We start from the raw sequence: 23816 nt of genomic DNA, 5'->3' as shown, positions 1-23816 counted from the left end.
GCAAATGCCTCCCTTTAAATAAAATACAGTGATACCTTGGGTTACATACCCTTCAGGTTACATACGCTTCAGGTTACAGACTCCGCTAACCCAGAAATAGTACCTCGGGTTAAGAACTTTGCTTCAGAATGAGAACAGAAATCGTGCTCTGGCGGTGCGGCAGCAGCGGGAGGCCCCATTAGCTAAAGCGGTGCTTCAGGTTAAGAACAGTTTCAGGTTAAGAACGGACCTCCGGAACGGACTAAGTACTTAACCCGAGGTAGCACTGTATATATGTGGGTGGGTGGGGTTGTGTTGGGAACAATTTTCAGTTTTGCTTTCATCCCTGCATACAGTTATAGCAACTAAAAGGATCTACCAGTTTGCTTACAGTGAATAAAAAGTAAACCAAAGCAACTGACCAATCTGGAAAATGCTACTGTTATACATGGATGTAGCCATGGGTGGGGGGACAGCTGTCCTCCCCCAGATCCGCAAATATTATTGAAAAGCATTGAAAGTACTCAGTTACCTGAGTCCAAATCATCTGTCAGGAGGGCTATGCCCAACCTGGCCAGGATGCCTTTCCTTTTATATCTTTTGGGTGACACTGAGGTCCAGCTCCGAGGGCCTTCTGGCAGTTCCCTCATTGCGAGAAGTGAGGTTACAGGGAACCAGGCAGAGGGCCTTCTCGGTAGTGGCACCCGCCCTGTGGAACACCCTCCCTTCAGATGTGAAGGAAATAAGTAGCTATCTTTTCTTTAAAAGACATATGAAGGCAGCCCTGTTTAGGGAAGTTTTTAATATTTATTGCTGTATTGTTTTTAACATTTGATTAGAAGCTGCCCAGAGCGGCTGGGGAAGCTCAGCCAGATGAGCGGGGTATAAATAATAAATTATTATTATTATTATTATTATTATTATTATTATTATTATTGATGAGGCATGTAACCCTCACCCTCACCTGTCTTGAGCCTACTCCAGCTGAAGAATCACACATCTCCTCCCAAAGCTAGCCAGCCCCACCTGGGCTGTGGGTCCTTAACTGCCTTCCCTCAGAACTGACAGCTATAAGTTCTGGAATCCTGAGGTCAGGAGTGGTACGCCCCATTTTGCCACATGAGGCAAAACAGGAGGTGCCACTCTGCTCTGCCACACCACCACCCATGGGACACCACCATTGTGCCACCTGCTGTTGGCACTGCAGCTGTACCACCAGCTGTGTCACCGCCGCTGCTTGTGGAGAAGTAGTGCTGGCATTGGCGCCAATTCCCCGAGAGAGTTTGCAAGATCTCACCCAAATCTCATGAGATCTTTTGCTCTCTTGACATCTTGCAAGACTTTGATGAGATCGCGCAAGATCTTGCGGGAAATCAGCACCTATCCTGGCACCGCTTCTCTGACAGGTGGGGGCATGGCAGGGGGCGCCCATAAGGGGGCTGCCTCGGGGGCTGCTGCTGCCTGAGACAGCTACTTCACACCACTACATGGGTGGGCTGACCTTGCCTGACGTCATTATGGGCTTGCACCCTGGTATCTGTTACCTATAAGCACACACATTCAATTCTTTTTTTAAAAAATACATTTTTTGTGCAAATCTACCAGATTTGCACAAAACAGCAGCCGTGTGTGTGTGTGTGTGTGTGTGTGTGTGTGTGTGTGTTGCTCCAAGCCAGGAAACCTGAGGTCCATGGGTATTTGTTTACATGTGTACATACACCTTCTGTGACTTACCATGCTTGCACAAAAGAGCAGTCCAAAAATAAAAATAAGTGATGCCTCACTCCAGACTAGTAAGGATTTAGAGTTGTTCACATGAAAGGCTGCCTGTCACTTCATTTCCTGCCCCTTTCTTCCTCATGTCCTGTACTCATGGGTGTAGTAAAATACTCAGAAAATGTTTGTGGAGATTCAAAGTTCTATCTTTTTCAGGTGTGCTTACTCAGCCTAGGTTTCAGACTATACCCACAGAATATCTGTCTGGTAAATTCTAAGCAGACCTACAAATGGCCATCTCTGTAGGTGGAGAAGGGCAGATCAAAGACTTTGTGCACCAGATCCTGAATTTCTCTTTAGACCATTCACCTAGAGATAGATTTCTTTATTTGTTTCAGAATTTTTCCAGAGGTCAGCCAGGTGACTTGAAAATTAGGTGGTTGCTGGCACGTAAACCTCTCTGCATCAGCAAACAACTGTCTATTTTTCAAACCATCTGATTGGCAAACTTGTTTTTCTTAGTAACTTTTTATTGGATTTTATATACATGGATTATAGGAATAATAAACGAATAATTAGACCAAGTCTTCTCATATCATTTGTATATCACAAAAATAGCATAGTCAATTTGCAGTGATATCTACCACATATGGCTCATTATTAGTGGTCAGTGTGTGAGTTCTTGGTTCATGAATTGGTTTAAATGAAAACAAAAACAAAGGAGAAACAGGATAGAACAGAGTTAATAGATAACATTCAACATTGCATAGCTAAATGCCTAATCAGGAGCCCTTGTGGTTGTGCTTAGATTAAGTATGAGTAATAGTCATTTTACCTCTTATGTTACCAATGTAACAATATAAAGTGTTTGTATATTGATGAATGTGAGAGGAGGGTTCAAAGTCAAGATAATAATTTATGTTTAAATATAAATTGAATCATAATTGCCGTCTGAAACCTTGCCATTCAGAAGTCATGGCCTTTTACACACTAGCAGTTTTTATGCCATTGATGCAAAACGCATTAATGTCCACAAATTCAACATACTCTCTGTAGGTCGAACTACATAAAGATATACAATGCATCTTCAGATTACATATGTTCCTTCTCCCCAAATCCTTGGCAATGTGGATGAGCGAGATGCAGAGATGACGACAGACTCTGTGCATGTGTGTATTATATGGTAATGTGAAGAAGGTTTAGTACTGAAGTTCAGGAAGACCACAGCGGATAAGGGCTTGGAGAGGTATTGTCCAAGCTTGGGTCTTCAGGTGGTCTTGAACTACAACTCCCATCCTTCCTGACCATTGGTCATGATTGCTGGGTGTGATTGGGGTTGTAGACCGATGACATTAGGAGGGTCCAGGTTGGGGAAGCCTGTCTCACCCTGGAGACAAAGCTTGTTACATAAAGGATTTTCCTGAAGCCAAATGTGCTTAACAGCTGTCCATGGAGGCACAGGTCAGTTCTGTGTCCTGGGCAGCTGTTTATCAGCTCCATCTGGTATGCAGACTGAGACCCTACCTGCCCGCAGACTGTCTCGCCAGAGTGGTGCATGCTCTAGTTATCTCTCGCTTGGACTACTGCAGTGTGCTCTACATGGGGCTACCTTTGAAGGTGACCCGGAAACTACAATTAATCCAGAATGCAGCAGCTAGACTGGTGACGGGGAGTGGCCGCCGAGAACACATAACACCGGTCTTGAAAGACGTACACTGGCTCCCAGTACGTTTCCGAGCACAATTCAAAGTGTTGGTGCTGACCTTTAAAGCCCTAAACGGCCTCTGTCCAATATACCTGAAGGAGCGTCTCCACCCACATTGTTCTGTTCGGACACTGAGGTCCAGTGCCAAGGGCCTTCTGGCAGTTCCCTCCCTGCTACAGGGAGAAGGACAGAGGGCCTTCTGGGTAGTGGCACCCACCCTGTGGAACGCCCTCCCACCAGATGTCAAAGAGAAAAACAACTACCAGACTTTTAGAAGACATCTGAAGGCAGCCCCGTTTAGGGAAGCTTTTAATGTTTAATAGACTATTGTATTTTAATATTCTGTTGGAAGCCGCCCAGAGTGGCTGGGGAACCCCAGCCAGATCGGCGGGGTATAAAGAAATGATAATAATAATAATTATCATCATCATCATCTTCATCAAAGTCCTTTACCAGAGGATTGTAACAGGAAAAAAATCCTAATACTACCACCACCACTACATACCCCAAAGAAGCTGTGAGCTATATCATTCCCTTATTTCATGCCTTTCTTAGGACAGGGCCCAAATTACTAGGATTAAGTGCAAGGCTGCAGATGCCTTTTCAAGTCAATAGTTGCTACTTATTTCGAAGGCATGCAAGGCTGCTCCTGGGAGACACAGTGTTGTCTCCATGTGCAGTGGGAGAAATGACTGAAAATGACCCCCTTTTGCATGTGCTTCTTTATATGATAACACGTCTAGGAAAATCCACTGACTTTGGCATCAAAAGTAAATGCTGCAACAGATATATTGTTATATGTTGTTCCATATACAGTTCGTATATAAAAACAGAAGTATGATTAAAAGTTGATGAGAGACTGTTTATAAATCTTGATTGCTTCATAATTTTAACTTTGAGCAACATTTTTATCATAATTATAGGCTTTCTTTAAGCATTTATGCAGATTGTTTTATTCAAAAGAGGTCTTATTTCATTTCTGTATAAACTATACTCTTAGTTCTTCATAAAATAAGAGCCTGTGTTCACATAGGGGCAGTTTCATCACGTTAAGTGCCTTACAGTGCTACAACACCAGTAAGCATTCGCAATTACTGTTTTTTTAAAACACATTTTAAAACAATGCAAATGTTTTATTCTAAGCTCCACAGGGCATCCCAAGGGGTTAAGACAGACTGTAAAAAATTGTCTGTTTAGAGCTTTTTTTTATCAGGTAATGTAAGCTTGTGCCAAGATAGTTCTCATATTTCTGTTTTCTCAGTTGTAGGGGGAATCAAATATTGAGGGGATGGGGGAATGAATTGAGAAATGAGGAATATGTGGTTACAAATGTTACCTGATATAAAAGTAGTAATCTGTTTAGAATGAATAAATTGGAAGTAGCATGTAATGCAACTTGGTCCTCCTGTCTTGCCTCATACAGATTGCATCAGCAGAAACCACCCTTTGCAGGATTAAGGAAGGGAGAAGGAAGACAGAACACAGAGAAATGTGCAAGGGTAGAACATGCACAGCCCTTCTGAAATGTGCCTAAATCCCCAAGGTCCTTGAAACTATTCATTCCAAGCTATTGTCGCCTCCTCATACTACTATAAATTTTTCAAAGCATTTGACTGGAACAAATCCAACAATTCCATTAATTGATTTGTAGACTTCATATAACATAAATAGGCTGTAATGTTGGGTTAATCAGTGGCAGAGCTGGGAGCAGAACACAGAAGCCCAGAGAAATGATTCATTCTGTTAGGAAGAAACGCATCATAAGTGCTTATTGTCTCCTGGGCCAACAGTGTCATTGCCCTGGGAAACACTGTAGATGTACCAATAAGGATCAGAAGAGGGTGCTTCCCTCTGACGTGGCAAGGACTCCCCACCTGATGTAACAGGGGAAATGCATGAAGTTCAAGGGTAGTCATTTGTACATGGTGTCTTGAGAAGACACAGAAAAGACCCGCAGGGTTTCATGGAGTGAAACACGTTGCTTTTAAAACAAACTGTTCAAACAGTCATAACTAATCAGTAAGCATAACTATTAAGAGTTGAGACAGTGTTGTCGCTCACTGATACCTTTTTAAAGATTTGCAGGGTTGAAACCTTAACACCAGAATCAGAATAAACAGGTCGGGTCCTACATACATTGCCGTTGGGCTACAACTTCTACCATCCCTGACCATTGGACATGCTAGACTTGATGGAAAATGGAGCTCAACAACCAGTGCTGTAACTACAGGTAGCAAGCTGGGGTGGGGTTGCCTGCAGAGGGGGGGCATTGAGGCTCCCAGCCCACCCACCCCCACCCCTGTGTGTGTGTGTACACAAATGCACATGGGTGTGTGTGCCAAGCTGGCTCTTTGACCCAGGTGAAATAAAGCCTGTCAGCTTCTGGAAAGCTATAAGCTCCCCCAACCTTCCCTTCAGACAATGTGCTTTATCCTCATATCTGAAGCTAAGACTGAAAAGCAAGCCAGTCAGTCTTAGAGGTTGTCCAGCTGCTATATAATCCCCCCCCCGCCCCCAAAAAAAGTATCACCTAAGCATAGGTAGACTGGATATTTTTTGAAGCTTCACAACATACTTTTATCCGGGCTGCTGAAAGAATTGCATGGGCTGCCAATTTGTTACTAAGCCCATTTTAAGGGACTGCTGATGACTTATGAGACTCGACTCAGCTTGGGAACGGGTTATGTAAAAGAATGACTCCCCCTGTACGGACCTATCCACTCACTGCCATCAGCCAATGTCACCTTGGACACACTACATCTTGCAAATATTCATCTTTGAATATTTCAGTCGTACCAACAGGCTAAAAATCAGTTTCTATCCGTGGGCTGTTAGGCTGCTGAACGGAAAATAATATAGTGCAACTGACTTTCGGGGTTGGTGTGTTGTGCGACATGACAAGCACACAGAGTGCAATGAGATTGAGTGTTTGTGGGGGGGGCTCGGTTAATTTCATTGTACACAGGTAGTACATTGACAATAAAGGTAGTAGTAGTAGTAGTATCTTATGACTACTTAGAAATGGACTTCCTCTGTAGTGACCCCCACTTTGTGCAACTGTCTCTCTCTTTATATCTGGCTGGCACCCACAGTGCTGATATTTTGCTGACTAGTTAAAACTTGTTCTGTTATCTCAGGCCTTCCAGGGAATTTTATACATTATACCAGTTTTTATCACCCCTTCAATATGGCAGATATAGATGTATAGATATATAACCTAATGTTGTTTAACCCCTGAAGAATGAAGAGTGTATCAAAATCCATTAAAGTGTGACTAGGAAGGAGTGGTGGAGTTCAATAAAAAGGGGTTTATTTCTAAGGGAGAAGCATTCTAATGTTTTCTCCAATATGCCTGTTGGTCTCTTTTTCCTTTCCTTTCCTTTCCTTTTCTTTCCTTTTCTTTTTTCTATCTTATCATCTTATCTTATCATCTTATCTTATCTTATCTTATCACTTTGCAACTAAGTCCCACTCTGAGTAGACCCACTGAAATGAATGGACCTAAGTTAGTCATGCCCATTATTTTCAACAGGTTAACTACAATGGGTGATAGCCAACATTAGTCACACTCAAAGCAGACCTATTGAAACCCATCTGATTTCAGTGGGTCTGCTCTGAGCAGGGTTAATGATGGTTATCACCCGTTGTAGGTGGATTTTCTGCTATGCAAGGAGAGAAGAAGGCCCCAAATCCCACTAAAGTTCATGGTGACTAGCTTGTTTGCTTGCTTCAAGTGGGTCTTACAGTGTAACAGGTAATACTTATTCAGAAGCAAGTCCTGCTGAGCCGAGTTGGACTTTCTCAAGGACCAGCAGGTGTTTTTAGCATTGCAACCTTTAGCTGAATCTTGTTGGCTCTTCCTTCTCCATTTCCAATGCCGCTATCTGTGCTGTGTCCTTGGCTTTCTTATTTGGTGTAAACCAGAGTAGTTCCTTCAGAGGCAGGGGAGCAAATAGTATTTATTAAGGTCCAAATCGAGGTTTTGACATCTGCCATCTTTCTGCAGACAGAAACATGAATCTTTCCCTTAAATCACAATGTCCCCGATGGCCTTCGTTGTAATTTTATTTTACAGCTTCCCTTTAGGTTCATTGTCTGTGTTGCTTCCAGTGGCACTGCTTCAAATGCAACGCCCCCGGGGGACTGGAGTTGCCTTTTATTTATTTCTTTTCCTGATGACACTGCAGTTACAGAAGCCTCAGATCTATACTCTCAGGCAATTGTGAGGGAGTCAGGCTGTCAATGGACTTCATTGCCAGACTTCATAAAACTGCCAAGGTTGATCAAAATTGCATAGCTCAGGCCAAATCCATTTCAAATCTGACGATTAAAGCGGCTTAATTCCAGTGTACAGAAAGATAAGGAGTCAGGCTCACAGGCGAAAGCCATTCAAATCTCTCCACAAATATCCTATGAAGGAGGACTAATTTGTTATGAGAGCTAGAAGACAGGGAACCATGGTGGTAGTGCAGATCCTTGCTGAATTAGCAAACCTGGGTTTACCTCTGTGTGATGTGAGCATAGCAGCCAACTCCTATGGGCTGAGGACCCTTCCCACCCCCCCAAAAAAAATTTGAGGGGGCTGCCGCCCAAGTTGATGGGTATTGCCATTCAAATGGTGCCTATGTGTTGCATCTCATGATCCATTATGTGGGGTGGGGCTTACCTGCCCCACCCCAAAAATTTTATTCAAGTGGGCGCCCCTGGATGTGAGGAATGGCCAAGGACACATCACTTAGACTTGGGCTTCCAGTCTTCTCTCCATAAGTGAAGTAGCATTCTGATCCTACTCAATACTGCTCTTGGAAGCAAATCACATTGAATGTGATTACTGAATAAACTATTATTTAGGGTTCAGGTGGAGGAGTTTTCAAGGCCACTTTTTGTACAGAATAACTTTAATCAAACAAAGTTCATCTATGCTTGTTTTTTTACAAAAAAAATGTTTGGTTTTTCTGGTTTGGTTTCATGTGTTTTGAACGAAATTCTGGAAATTTAGCTTGCTTGTTTGGTTGTTGTTGTTGTTGTTGTTAACAGTTCATGCTCATTAAAGAACCTGGACTATTGCTGATTTCCTGGGCTGGAGAAGACAATCATGCTTTCTCCCCCAAAACGGGGAGGGGTAAGGCTTTGTCCTCAATTCTAGAGGGTCAAAGATCCCGGTGTAAAGGGGTTTTTAAAACAGCACAGAAAAACTTCACACCAGCCCTGTCTTCAAAGAGACTGTGATCTCAGCCATTTATCCGGGGCAAAGCGGAAAGATGGTTGGTTCAAAACGAAAGTGAGTCAGAATAATTTTAGCTGTATCATTTGGGTGCCTTTCGTTTACCGAGATTGAGTTCGTTTCTTTTTTAAAAGACAAAAACAAAAACAACCTGTTCAGTTGTGATTGTGAAAATATATTCCGAACTAACTCGATTATGGAATGCATATTGGCGATATCTGACTTTTAAAATAAATACCGTTCGAAATTATATTTCTGTTCTTCCTCCCGCCCAAAACATAAATAACGTTCACTTTTTAAGGGCATCTTTTTTCAAGGCGCACATGACTAATTTAAAGGGTAAGGTTCAAGGTTCCATGAAAAAGTTACCTTTCCTTTAAAAAATATATTTTTACAAAGAATTGGAAGATGCGAGAAATGCTATAATAAACAAATCGCTTCCGAGCTAGAAAGCGTGACATTATTTTTTAAATGTATCCGTACATCCACACTGTTAACGTCACACTTGCCCTGAAGGAAAGTAACATACGATTATTTACATATTTCTAATAAGTGTACAGAGAGATATATGAGGGCATCCTACGGATCCCGAACGCAGAGATGTTCAAGTAATTCAGGTAACACGTGCACGAACAATCGCAGTCTAGGCTGAAATCTAAGTTGCAATTCATAGATAATTCAGCCGATAAAATTGTTTTAAAGGCTTCTCTGGCCTCGCTGGTTCATTATTGCGCATTGGATCATAATAAAATGAGTGTAGAATTAATCCAGGTAAAATAGCATACAAATATGGGAAGGGTGACGAAGAACCCTTAATCCTAATTTTGGGACGTTTATTTCTCTCCCTCCCCGCCCCCCACCCGGAAAAATAGAATGTGAAAGAGCGCACTGACATCCTATGTTGAAAATTTTGTAGCGGAGTTGGGAAAACAACTCTCTGGATTTCTGTATGGCACCTATCCTTAAATTAAATTTAGTTGTGTGTGTGTCCCCCGCCCAGCTCCTACTCTTGGTGGAGGTTGCTTTCATAATCTGGTGCAGATGAATTGCTACGGAGTAGACTTCGCTGCGCCACGTTTGCGCTCCGATCCTGAACGCTGCCTAAGACTTCCAAACGGCTGAGGCCGACCGTCCCCGCGGCGCCCCCTCTTCCCTCGGTACTAGGGAATCCTAGAATAGGTCGCTGATCTTTCTACACGCTTGGTAATTGCGGTACCCCGAAGAATCTGCTGCCTCCGCCTGAGACGGGTCGCCTCTCACCCAACGCCCTAATGGTTGGGCCGGACGCACTTCCGAGGAGTCCGGAATTTATAAGCGCCTTTTGGGGATAGGGGAGCAGCGGATGTCCGAAAGGTCTGCGCTAGCTTTGAGGCTGCAACGCGCGCTGTGTGTGTGTGTGTGTGTGTGTGTGTGTGTGTGTGTGTGTTTCTTTCGCTTGGAGACACATCTTTTAATAGCTCCCCAAGCTCAGAGTTCACCCTCGCTTCTCTTCCTCTCACCACTGTCCTTCCAGGGTCTTACAGTAAGAACAGCGAAGCCCTTTTGGAAAAGGAGGAGGAGATAGAGAAGGAAATAACCCAGCGCGCGCGGTGGTTGGGATGGGTTTCTTTTTTCTTTTCTTTTCTTTTTCCTCTTCTCCCCCCCCTCCCATCTTTCCCTGGCACCGCTCCGCCCCCGGTATCTCTCCGGTCCCTTTCCGTCTTTGTCCTGGGCGCGCCCCCTCCCAAGTACAGTTCTTCTCATATTTCCCTGTTTGAAATGTAAGGAGGCATCGCTATAATTTGGAGGTCAGGTTTCTAAAGACGCCTCCTTTTAAATAACAAGCGCAGCCGGTGGAGACTGTCGGGGTGTCTCGGTTTTGTATACGGTTTACTCACTGGCACCTATTTTTTTATTATTATTTAAAAATAAAAAAGGAAGAAAAAGAAAGAGAAAAGTGTGTGGGCTAAAACTCAATTTCACATCCCACGTTTTGTATGAGATGTAGGTTTGACATCTGTTTGCCAGAGTGTTTTGCACTTAGCCTAACACCCACTATTAAGTGACAAAAATTGTGGCAGGTTGTCAAAGCCAGCTGACTGACAGCTGCTCCGCTTTACAAAAAGAGAGGCAGCCGGGGAGGTGCGGGGAGAGAGACACCATTCAAATATTTGCAGGGCTGGGAAGCTCGCTGCAGTGCCATCCCCCATTCTTTTTCCTCCCCCCACCCCCGTCTGAGCGTTGCAAAACAGAAGTCACAAGTTTTGAAACCGGCGATCCCGAATGATTCGGTTTGTTGCAGTATAAACAAGGCAGGAGCGAGTCCCAACCGTGAACCGTGCTCCCGCTCTCTGGATAAGCCGGAAAGTCTCCCGGAAAGTAAACCCACTGACTTCAGTGGGACTTGCTTTCCAGGTACAGCCACGAGCTGGGGCGTCGAAACGAGTCACTTGGTCACATGTGCCCAAGAAGGCGCTTCACGCCTCCGCGGAGATCCGGATCCGAGCCTTCCCCAAAGGATTCCGGATGATGCCAACTTGCGCGGGTTTACTTGGAAGTAAGTTCCAGGGAAATCGACACGACTTACTGTCAAGTAAACCTAAAGTCAAGAATAACCCGTGTTCTTTTGCCACCCATTTCGAGACGTAAAGAGAATCTTTTTATCGGCTTTTAACGCGCGACAAACGCTGCTAACTCGCCCGGAAGGAGGCGATGGGGCGCAGCTGGATCCTGAAAGGTGCTGTGGGGCCGACTTTGAACTAAACTGCCAATGGCTCCGCAGCGGATAATAAAAGCGACCCACTTCTGATCTGGGTGTTTTGGCTGGATTTTATAGATAAAAATATTTCCCCTGCGAGGTTGTGTGCTCGTGTGAATGCGAACGGTGCCCACTTTCAGCGAAGGTCAGGTCAGGAGAACCGCCTGAGAGATGTAACCACGCTGGGAGAGAAAGGAAGGAGAGGGTGTGAAGAAGGATGCCTGCTGGGGTCTTTTCACGAGCAAACGCGCAATTTTGCAGCGCGCAAAACAAGATGTCGCTTCCCGTTAGGATACTGTCCTTTGGGGGTTAAACTAGAGGGAAGGGAGAGGCAAGGAGGACGCCGCCCCTCCTCTCCAGCGACGCCGTGCATCCTTGGCCTGCCTGAAGTGGGGGAGTCTCCCCGCCCCCACCCGTGTCCCCATAGATCGCGCGCACGACTGATAGGGACAGCGGCATCCGGGACTGGGACTGGCGCAGAAGAGTGCTCTTCCGGCATCGCCGGCGCAGCGGGTGTTTGGTGTCCATTGGACTAGCCAGTCTGGACGCAGCTCATCCCCTATTGCTCGGGAAAAGGACGGGGGCGGGAAGGGAGAATAAGCTCAGAAGGATGCCGCCGCCAACCCCCCCAAAAAACTTGAGGGGAGGAAGTAAATACTACTACTATTATTATTATTAATAATAATAATATTCCGTCTCGAGACTGCACATTCGCTATTCTTAAAGAAAGAGGCGGCAGACAGTAACCTCAGAAGTACACACCTATAATAAGAAAACTGGAAAAGTTTTATAATTAGAATAATGTTAATAGTGCAAACGGTGGCGAAGCCTTTGGTGAGGCTTTCGGAAAAGAGGAATGAAAAGTTTAAGCGGGCAGCCGGATGACACACACAGAATAGCCCTAATGGACGAAAGAAAGGGGGAGAGAAACCCCCTGCCGAGCCAGCCCTCCGGGAGGCGGGAAAGAGGCGCCGAATCACTTTCCCTTCCAGGCTGAAGGGCGCGCGAGGGAAAGTGGGATCCGCTCTCAGCGGGCGCAGAACGCTTGAGAAGGCCGGGCTTTAAGGGAAAGAGGGGAGAAGAAGGGATCTTAAGCTCGGATCCTAAACGAAACGAGATAAGAATAGCCCGCGGAGCCCGGTCTCCAATAAGTCCGCCACTAGGTCAAAAGGCGCAAGACAGGTAGACAGAGCAACTCCGGCTCCCAAGCCGCGCGCTGGAAGGCGCCTCGGAGGAGAGGGGCGCAAGCAAAGAAAGTGGGCCAGGATCCGCGCGGGTGTGCGCAGAAGACGGAGCGGGGCTGGGGGGGGGAGCCGGGCAGGCGCGCAAGGGATGCCCGGGCTCCACCTCCCTTCTCGCCGCGTCCCAGCTGCTCTCCAAGCAACTGCTAGGTTCTATTCACCGTCGAGACGCGGAAAGGAGGGGGAAAGTGGCTATTTATTAGAATACTTGTTTGGTATTGTTCCGCGCCACACAAAAGCGCTTCATTATGTTCCAGGGTTGGGAGGGGGGGAATGAGAGAGGAAGAGAAGGAAAAGCGGGGAGTGGGGGGAAGCCCTTCCCGCTCGCGCGCTCGCTCTTGCTCGGGTTTGTTTGGTTTCTTTCCCCCCCCCCTCCTCTCCAGACAGAAACAATAACTTGAAATTGTCTTGAAAGTCTTCCTCTTTTCTTTTTGGTATCAGTAATAAATTTCATTTCCCAGCCTCTCTCTCCGTGTGTGTGTGTGCGCGTGCAAGCAACGCGGTCGTCTATGTGTATGAGAGAGAGAGGGAGCGAGAAAGAGGAGAGAGAGAGAGAGAGAAAGAAAGAAAGAGAGAGAGAGAGGGGTGTGCGTGAATGAGTGTCTGCGCGTCCGCTGCTCGGCGCTCCGGGCTGTGGCGCAGCGGTTGCCGAACCTGCCATGGGCAGGGTGTGGGGAGAGAGAGAGGGAGAGAGAGTTAAAGCGAGGGAGGAAGAGGGTCGGCTACCCCGGGGCCAAAGCCAGAGCCGCTGCGCACCGCTTGCGCCCGCCTAGGGATCCAGCCAGCCAGCCGAGCGCTAAGGAAGGTGGCCAAGGCAACTCGCCCTGCGCTGCCCTGCGGGAGAGGCTGCGCCCCTGCCCTGCTGTCCTCTCCGCAGTGGGGGGAAGAGAAGAAAGCTGGAACTGTAAGTGTGCCTCTAACTTTGGAAGGGGGGAAGGTGGGTGGGTCGCCCTGCGGGGTGGGGTGGGGGGTGGGAGAGGGAAAAGGGGAGGGAGGGGGCTCCGCCAGGAGTTTCCTGAGAGGGAGGCGCGCTTGCAACTTTCGACGAGAGGCTCCAAAGAGCTTTCGGTTGCTGCTTGATCGATGGGGATCCATGTGGAGATGCGTGACGAGCGGGGGGGAGGGGGACTTTCACTTTTATGATAAAAGATTTAAAAAAATAAATGACCCACCCCACATATACACAGAGAGAATCTCTCTCTTTCTCTCTCCAACACACACACACACACACACACAGCCCACTCCCCAGCTCAGCGGGACGGTCGAAAGGATGGGTGGAAGCTCAGCAAGCCGCCTTAATTTTTGTTCGGTTTTTACGCATTTTCTCCCCGGGCAAGGGAACTGCGAGGGGGAGGGAGGGATACAGGCGGGCTACTTTTTGGTGTCAGGGGTTGGCTTCCATTTGGGCAGAGAGCGGCAATTGACACGTCCACGTGGGAAGTCGGGGTGTGATGGCGGGGGGGGGGGGGTAGGCTTGAAGAAAGCAGAAGCTGTTCGGGTTTGCGTGACCCCGCGGCCTTACCCAAGGCAGAAAGAAACTTTGCCTACTCTGGGATCGGCTCTCTCCCAGGAAACGCGGCTCTAAAAAACCTAGTTACAGTTCTTTGATGAAAACGCCGCAAACAGTCGCCAGCGAGTTTTAGCTGGGGTGGTGGGAGAGGTTAAGGAACCCCCCCACACACACACACACACTTTCATGTAACCTGAGGGTCGCCCAGAATGTGACACGACCTCTTGGCCGGTGTAAATCTATTTCCCTTCGTGCTGAATCCCAATCCCGTTAGGTTTTCTTGAGCAAAAGACGAGGAGACCCCTTCAATCGATAAACCCACCACGTTAAAGACGCTGTATGTTTCCAGCCGCAGAGTTTTCTCCCGCTTTCGCCGGAGGTAGCTGAACCGGGTTGGGGGGGGGGAATCTGGACCAGGGAGGTGGTTCAGGAGGCACCGCCAGAAGCCGGAGATCTGAGCACCACTCAGTCTCGGGAGAAAACGGATCTGGCTCCTGGCAGAAACAGGTGTTTAAATGTGATAGCAGCTTCAGTCAATTAACCCATTATAAACCCGTTTGAGCGCATTGATCCCGGGCAGCCTGGAGAAGGGGAGGGGGTCGCCTTGAAAGCCTCTTTGTTCAAAGGGCAAAGTGGTGTCCTGATAGCCTACCTAGAAGAGAGAGAAACGGAAAGGGGGCAGAGGAAAAGAGAAAGGAAGAGAGACAAAACGTCTGCGCCGGCTTTGAGAGCAAAGATCGCAGTGTCAAATGTGCCGAGCAGGGCGCAATCCTGTGCGCACTTACTTGAGCATCATAGGGTCACACACAATCAGTGAGGATGCGGGAGGAAGAGGAAAAGGCCGCCCAGTTCGGTTCCCGATAATCGAACTGTCTTGAAACCCAGAGCAAGTGGAGCCCGGCATTCTCGAGGCCCTCTGGGCGGAAGCGACCTTCCTAGAGCTACACAGAGCTCTTCATCAAGAAGAATGGAAAGCAGAGCTCTGCGTAACTCTAAAGCTGGCACGCAGCGTTTCGAAACCTATTTGTTTATACTTGCGTGCTTCGCCTCATCCATTTTACTCGAGGCGGGTTATAGTCCAAAAGGGGGGGGAGGGAGCAATGGAACAACATAGACTCTCCCTGTACTGTATTTCTTGTGCTGCGACCCCATCGCAGCTGAGGCTGAATTTTTACGCGCCACTTTTTTGCGGATAAGGAGGGCCGATGAACCCCGCGGGGTTTGGTTCCAGGTAAACATACCTGCGCTTAGGCTGTCACCCTCTGATCTAAAGGTGTTGGGTAAGCCATGCCCAACTCCTCCTCAGTCCCGGATTCTCTGGACGTCCGAAGCGTGTCTTGCCAACTGTATGGCGGAAATCGGATAGCAAGGAGTTCGCATCACGTAGCCTCATAAGGGCTATTCCTCCGAAAGCTACTTTCACACGAGAATGGCTCCGCGGTGTCACTAGGTGAGGTGTCTTGGGGCCAAATCCCAGAACAAACTCAACATTAAATAATTCGAGGAGAGAGTCCTGAGAGGGAACAGAAGTGGAAGAGGGAAAGAGTTTGCTAAGCCTCCCCTATCTCGCGTGGACACACGCACACCCCTCCCCTGTCTTGCTCTACCAGAAGCCTAAGAATCATTTAGGGCATCAGTGTGTACCAAATAACATTTTTTTTTTTTTTAAAGGGAGTGTTTGCAAAGAATTGTTTAGATTGCGCACCCCGGAGATGCTGGTTGCGGGCTTAATTTTAAACGAATAAAAACAACCCACCGACGCCCAAAGGAAGTTCGCTGAGTTGAAGTGCAGAAAAAGTAGCAACATTCCTTCATAAAAATTGATTTGGAGAAGGACTGGATCCCTGATGTGAATAATCTTGGGGGGGGTAGCTGAATATATCCTAAGTGAGCAGCTTAAAGAGAGAGGTAGAAAACAGGAGGACGACAGAGATTGTACTATACAGTATGGCTTTCCGTACATCTCTCCTGTAACCCTTTCTAGGCTCTGCCTTTCGATTTCACCGAGCTCAGAAGGACTCGGAAGGTCAAGTGTCATGGCCACGGTTTGATGTCCCCCAAAACAACCGCCCTCCGAACCACCCACCCTCCACTATAATTCGATACACACACACACGGACCGAAAATGGAGAGAAGGGGTATCGGGGTGAGCTACAGAGCCCAATGGCCCAGGCATCTATCTGGACCACAGTCTCAGTGAAGTAGCACCCTCATTTTTTGCGCATAAAGCCTGTCTTCCCCGCATGGCGGGGCTCGGAGGACCGAGGGATGAGTTGCAGGGAAGTTATAGGACGAGCAACTAACTCGAAGAATAAGCTTCCAAAAACAGTAACAGCAGAAAGTTTAAGCATGCCCAAAAACATAGCCCAGACATATTATTATTATTATTATTATTATTATTATTATTATTATTATTATTATTATTATTAATTTCCTACTATGTCTGATCAACCTCCAGTTTATACCAAGGATAACAATCTCCTTCCACCCTGATCTTAAAGAAAACAGGATTCACTCCCTAGAACTCGACTTCTGCTCGTAAAAGGAGAGGTTAACGGCATTAAATGGCGCAAAGGTGGGGTGTATTCCCCTCTGCGCATAATGAAACGTCCAGAAACAGCATTTGGGAGATTATTTAGATGTCTCGCCTTGTTTGCTGTTTTTCGAAGTAATTTGGGGGATGCGGCTGCGTGACTGGAAACCGTGTCAAAGTGATGTTTTAATCTCATAGAAAAGTGTATTAAAGGACAAGATGTAATTTATGGGAGATGCTCCGATGGGGGGAAAAAGAGAGATTGGAGTGGATGATCCTCCGCTCTCCGGTGAACCCCGTGTCAGATGTATATTGAAGCCTGGGTGGTTAATCTAATTTGCAATAACAGGGAATGGCTTGAAAGCGGGAAGGGGCGGTGGGAGAGGGGGCAGCGGCGAGGAGTTAGCTCACTTCTCCTGCCTTCAGTCGGAGGTTTTTCCTTATCAGTTGGTCTTGGCTGGACTTTGATGGAGGGGTGTCTTTTCTACTTGAGGGGCCGGCCAGGCAGGCTACAGAAATGGGGTTCCATGGCACCTCGTGCGAGGCATCAGGGCTCGAAATTGCCCTGGCATTTCCTTCCAAAGCAGTGGTCGTGTCTCATCCTTGAGAACGCGACGCAATAACTGTCCTTTAAAAAGTACCCGGCTTTTTTTGTTTTGTTCTTTTTACAATATAGTTGTTGTTTTCTTAATTTTCCTACTCAAGGCGTGCCATCCTATGAGAGCCTGAAACATTTAATGTCACAACAATATCGTTGCAGCAGGGTGGGGGTATTGAATCCTATAAATTACTATATCTATATTAATTATTCTGCTCATGTTATTATTATTATTAGTCTTAAAGGTGGTGTTGTTTTTCTGATCAGTCAGAGCTTAGAAAGCATTACTGATTGGGCTGTCTAGAGGGTGTGTGTGTTTTTTGGTGGGGGGGGGAGGTGGAATCCGGAATTAGCCACGGCTCTTTCTAAGCAATTCTGGTGCTCTCCTATTATACGTGTATCCCTTTAACAACACAAAGACTCAAAAATTACAACTCTTGAGGAATGTTTTTTTTTTTTTAAGGTGCATTCAGACTGTTAATTACAGGGGTTTGTGTCAATGGAACTTTATCAATGACCCGTTTAATTCTGCTGTAATTACTGACAAAATAAGACAAGGATGGATCACAATAGAGAATATTTCTCTTTCAAAACAATATTGTGCCGGGAGTCTAGTTAAGGCATAATATAAACAAACAGCTTATAAAAGACTCTCTCCCTGACAAAGCGTGACGAAAGGGTGTGCTCCAACCTTGCAGGGGGAACTTGCATTCCAGAACGCCCATTGGAAGGTTCAGGCCTCGTTACACGTGCTGAGCACACCGCTCCCAGAACATGGAAGAGCGTCTGCAAAAAGCGCCAGGCTTGCCCTCTTCCCAACTTCCCAGCAAACCCGCCTCTTCAAACGGGAGGCTGTGAAAGCGGCGGGCGCCGGGCCCCCGAGAAGAAGGGGCCCTTTGTGCGCAGAGATCGCCAACTTCGTTCTCTGCAATAATTGCGGCTCAAAATAAGGGTTGTAATGTAGCCATTTATATTCGTGCAACGAAAACCACCGTTGTAGCCTTGCTTGTCTTTTCTAATGTTAACGTGCCAAGCAGAATTGGAGGCAGTGGGAACAGCCGCTCCTTAGCCAGTCGCTCTCAAGCTGCCCCAGAATGTATAGAAAATAGATTTTTATCCGAATTGCGGGTGGTTGGGAGGGAAGTGTATCAGCTGGCTCGACAACATCTAAACATCGGCTGGTTGTTTTTATTACAGGGCAGAAAGCACAAATCCATGTGTGCTACTAGACAGCATTCCTCTGGATATTGTAATTAGATTCATAGGTTCATCAGAAACTGTTTTTGTCGTCGTCGTTGTTGTTAATTTCACCTCAATATAGCGGCCAGGTCTTTAATTATTTTCAGTCCCGAACGAGGGGATTAAGAAGGAAAGTCAGCGCTCCTTCGCCCTGTTTGGCGATTAATAACAATTTTTAAAATGCAACAAGAACCCGCAGTGTCTCTACAAAAAGGGAAACTGATCTTAAACCAATTCCAGTTTCGACAGGCGTGGGCACTTCCTTTCCGATGCGCCCAAGTCGCTCCTGTTCGTATTACCTCAAATGTGAGGTTATTTATATACACTCGCTTTTCCTTCCTTTTGAAGGAGGAGACGAAAGCCGTTGCTCGAGGGAACGCTTTCCCCTAGATTTCGGGGAGCAGAGATGTCAACTTCTCTTCAGCTGAGAGACACATCAAGTCAGTTTTTCGAGGGATAATGATAAAATGTGGGCAGACGACGTGGAGAAGCCGCTTTTCACATCTCGCTGATAGGCACGCGGGGTTGCATTTCAACCCCAGCGCGGAGAAAACAAACACCAATTGCAGGGACTTCGAGATCCGAGGAGAAAGAGGTTCCGATATTGGGAGTGATCAGAATTTGGTCCTCCCGGTGACTCCATTTCGTCCTCGGGAACTTTCCAGGGGGCGGCACAGGGCAGGTTGGAGAGAAACATTTCCTGCGCGAAGTTTCAGCCCTTTCCTCTGCCTCCCCCCGCCCCGTTTCTATCCTTTCATTCATAAACCTGGTGGTAGCTATAGACGCGGCTTGAATATTATTGACGTCTCTTCCCTCAACTGCTCCCTCCGTTAACCCAATTACAGAATCCATCAAGAACTGTGTTGAATTATCTCTTTTCCATACAGTATCAGCATTAGCCTAATTAAAAGCTATAATGTCTGATATAATGATTAAATCGTTAGCTCTGCTGTAGGGAAGCAATATTTTGTTTTCCCTTCAATTAGAAGCTGATTGAGGTTTTTCAGAACAGGTCAGCTGTGAAATTTGAATTATATGTGTGAGCACTGTTCACAGGGGTGAGCCCCGACTCGAAAGCTCCAGAGATTCTCCAAACGCTTTCACCCAGTGAGCTGGGAAGCTACAACAACAACAAACAACAACAACAACATTATAGCCGCTTTGCCTCGGGGGTGAGAGGGGGCTCAGGAATCTGCAGGAGAACCGTCAGAGTGGGAAGCCTTTGTGAAAGGTGAAAGGGAAAGGACTGGTTCACCTTCTGGGAAAGATTCCCAAATCACAAATAGCTTGCGAGTTTTAAAACTCTTCACTGAGAATGAGGATCACGACTGGCCCTGCTTAGATAGCGTGTGTCAACCCCCTAGGTCTTTTGCTAAGTGGATTAGAACACGCTTCTTAAAATGAAATTGAGAATTTGAGAAGACTCGCTTTGGGTTGACTTGGGGGCATTCGCGCAAGAGAGCGGAGAAAGCGCTCGGTCGGAAGTTGCAGTAGAGTAGGGTAGGGAATCGGGGCAGGAGCCAGTGGCGTGAAGCAAGGAGTCCTCAAACACCCTACCCCACCCCCTTTCCCCAATCCCCCGCTGCAGAATCCGGAGCCGAGGAGTAGCCAGCAGACGGCGATCGCAGCCTCGGCTCACTCGCAGTAGCCTCGGGTCGGGCGCTCCTTCTCCAGAAGGGTCTCCTCCTCTCCCCCCGTTTCCTCCTAGGGGACTTGCCGGTGCCTTTGCAGCGTGCGCAGCGCCAGCTCCTGGCTGGCCAAGGAAGCGCAAACGGCATTCCCCAGCTGGACGCGCTTTGCGCCGCAGTCACCAAAAAGAAGCAGGCAAAGTCGGCGAGGTGGGAGAGGGGCGGGTGTGGAGAGTTTCCTTTGCGAGTCGCCCTCCTGATCTCCCAGAAAACTTAAGAAATTAAGGTATCCTCAGACCAGCCTGGATCTCCCACCTTCGACGCACCTTGCTGCAGAATTTAATCGCAGAATTAGTGGACTCGTTCAGCTGCCAGCTGTCATGTTTAGGGGCCGTGCTGACCACACACGTGTGAAGCAGGCCTTGTATAATGTAGGCAATGTTCATTTGGAGAGCGAGCGAGCCGGTTTCTCAGAAGAAGAAGAAAACAAACGGGGGGGGGGGAGGGAATGAGGGGGAAATATTCCTTCTTTTTCAAGCTGTTTTCCAGAAATGATCTTGACCATGAGATCTTGCCACCAAAGTGGCTCCAAGGGTACTCTGTGGGCTGGTTCACGATAGGTGCAACTCACAAACCAACAGTATCGCTAAAAGTTCCAGGGAAACGTAAGTAGAGCTACCCTGAGAACAATCCCGAATTTGATTGTTGGATTGGATTGACCTGGACCTAAAGGAGGCCTCCATTTCCGAGAGCAGTTTACTCGCAATGGACAGGATTTGCCTCGTGCCCAGGGCCAAACAAAATCACCGCCACCAAGCAATCCCCAAAACGAGCTGGCTAGCCATTTCGGATGGAACTTTTTCTTGGAGTTCCCACCAAATTCTGGTTTGAGCCGCCAGAATTGTTCCGCCAGTGGATATTCTGTGCTCTTTTAGGGTTGTTGTTTTTAATGTACTGCTTTATTAAATGGTTGTGAATTTTGCATCTTAATCATACTGTAAATGGCTCCCAGGCGCCTCTGGCTGCGTGAAGCGATATGTAAACCTAATAAACTAACACTAAATTAAACCAAACGGTCGTTTTCATCAGATAGGCACATCTGGCATAACATCACCTTACTTGGGTTTTTTTTTAAAGAAGAAAGAAAAGAAAAGAAACACTTTTTAAAGCATTCCTAGCCAGTACCTGGCTAGCCACTGCAGGTTCCTAGAAGGATATTCTCCTTCTAGGTGGGGGAGGGGGCTCACCTGGCTGTGCCCCCTAGTTGAAACTTTGTAGGCTCTTTCACTGTGAAGAGGCCACACACTGGAAACAGCCAGGCGACACCACCGGCAAATGAACCTTGCAGGTCAGTCCCGAACCTCTTTGCAGGCATCTAAACAAAAATATCTTCCCCACCAGATCAGCTAGACTTCGGGGAGCGGGGGGGTCACTGGGTTGAGCCGCCAGGATTGATGGATTAGTCATCATGCAAGGTGGAAGGCACTTGCGCAACTCCGCCGGCCCTTCCCTTCCAGGACCGGAGGGATCCTCACCGTGGTCAGTGGGGGATCACTCGGAGGGAGCTATGCACAGGATCGCAGCCTTTAAACTCAAGGTTGCACTCCTCCAGCTACAAACGGGTGGCCAGGCCCTTTCAGAGGTCTAGAAAGGCACGAGGCACTTCCAGCTTTGATTTGTAGTTACAGGTAGGTAGCCATGTTGGTCTGCCGTAGTCGAAACAAAATATTTAAAAATTCCTTCCAGTAGCACCTTAGAGACCAACTAAGTTTGTTATTGGTATGAGCTTTCGTGTATCTGAGGAAGTCTGCATGCACACGAAAGCTCATACCAATAACAAACTTAGTTGGTCTCTAAGGTGCTACTGGAAGGAATTTTTTTATTTTGTTTCGAGGTTTGAGTTGGCTAGAGCGTGGTGCTGATAATGAACAAGGCTGCAAGTTCGATCCCCGCACGGGACAGCTGCTTATCCCTGTATGGCAAGGAGTTTGGACTAGGATGATCCACAGGTCCCTTCCATCTCTACAATTCCATGATTCTGTGATAATAAAAACAAAGATGGCAGCAGCGGGAAAAAGCACCAAAAACAGAGCGAAACCTCAGAGATAATCAGCACCTGCTTTTCAAGCTGAGAAAGTGTGTGTCGCATTTTGGTCCAATGTGCATAAACAACATAAGTTGGGAAACTTACCCAAAATTTAACGTGCCTAAATCTGAGGCCACCTTTGAGCTTAAGGTCCTGGGCCAAATGGCCCTACACAAACACACACACACGGTCGTGCGGATGGTGTGGACCACTTTTCTACGCGAGCGAGTTACACTGCTTCCAAGGCAGGTCTAAAGACTGTCCATGCATTCGGGTCTTGCCCGTGTAGGGATCTCGGCACCAGGCGCCACACCACACCGGCTGCCTACTTGGCACGCGCAAGAGCTGTCAGTCCCCTGCCGCTTAGCAAAAAGACACGTGCAGCCATCCAAGGTGAGCGCTGCTATCCTTGGCCCCGTGGTAGCCTCTACCACGCCAAAGGTTTTGACTGCCAGCATTGGAAAGTTGGTTGATATGTTATTTAAGAGTTTAGATTGACTCAAAAGGCAGCCTGGGGGTAATGCCAGGTATCCGTATTGATAAACGAATGGCCGAATTATGCAGCCTGGTCGCATGCATGCATGCTTACTCAAGAGTATGTTCCGTGCTTTTTAATAATATTTTTCGAAGCATATGAGTCAACTCCTAGGGCCCCCAATAAAATATTTGAGGGGGCTAAGCCCCCCAAAACTTTATGGGAATTCAGATGTGTGTGTGCCGCATCCTGTGATAGATTTTGCAAGGCGGTGCTTACCTGCCGCCGCGCCCCCCACCCCCATTTGTTATTCTAGTTGGCACCCTTGTTTCGAAGTAAATGCTCAGGGAATGGCCATTTTGCACGGGGCAGCCAGATAACAGGCAGTTTGGCTTCGCTCTGTCAGTAACTTTTCGGGTCTCAGTTTCTCGTCTGTAAAACGGGAAGGGCGGCTTTCTCACAACCTCATGAGCCTGTTGTGAGGATCAATGAGAGACGCACTTTGCTCACTAAACAAGTTGTGGGCATGTTTATTCGGAAGTTAAGCCCAGTTTATTGAGCGAGTTTACTTCCAAGACTGTGTGGGTTAGATTGGACTCCGTCCTGTATCGCTTTACATTGATGGAATGAGTGGGTGTTTGCATCGACGACATTGGCTTCATTGCCCCATAAATGCACTCAATACTTTCTAAACAATTACTAAATATTATTATTTATTACACAACTTCTACACCAATTGCCCAAAGAGGACAAGCCTTTCAGTGAATAACGACAGAGACAGAGACGGCCACTTAGAAATCCTGTTCTATATTTATTGCTGCATTTCTCAAGTCAAATCTTAGGCAATCTATCTGTGATTGGCTACCGAAGTTCAAAAGCAGGAAAAAATATTTTCCACTCCTTAGTTAGCTGTTCGTTTGTTTCAAATCTCTTTCAACGGACACGTACACACGCTACAAGGCGGGTTGAAGAGGGCCAGTGGCATCTCTGCCCTGACCACATCTGTCTAATGTGGTTCCCACCAGACTTGATCACAGGATGCTTCGAATCAAGGTCTTGAGGACTTCTCCATGCCCCGTTTCAGGCAGTGGCAGTAGCAAGTTCAATAGCGACATTTTAAAAACAACACCCACACTTAGTGGCAC

The 23816-nt window shown here is 47.1% G+C and overlaps 2 long non-coding RNA genes across 6 annotated transcripts in view; one reads left to right on the top strand and one right to left on the bottom strand.

Moving 5' to 3' along the window:
• LOC309530196 overlaps positions 1-23816 on the bottom strand; it is a 318904-nt gene that overhangs the window by 128279 nt on the left and 166809 nt on the right. The window lies entirely within an intron of this gene.
• LOC309530202 overlaps positions 12759-23816 on the top strand; it is a 49272-nt gene continuing 38214 nt past the window's right edge. Inside the window, exon 1 of the long non-coding RNA XR_014218673.1 lies at positions 12759-13506. This is a non-coding gene — a long non-coding RNA (uncharacterized lncRNA). The remainder of the gene's footprint in view (positions 13507-23816) is intronic.

Source organism: Podarcis vaucheri, assembly GCF_965113315.1.
Source record: "Podarcis vaucheri genome assembly, chromosome: 4".
Lineage (NCBI taxonomy): Eukaryota > Metazoa > Chordata > Lepidosauria > Squamata > Lacertidae > Podarcis > Podarcis vaucheri.
Note: the sequence above shows the minus strand (reverse complement) of the source record. Positions and strands in the feature narration are given on the sequence as shown.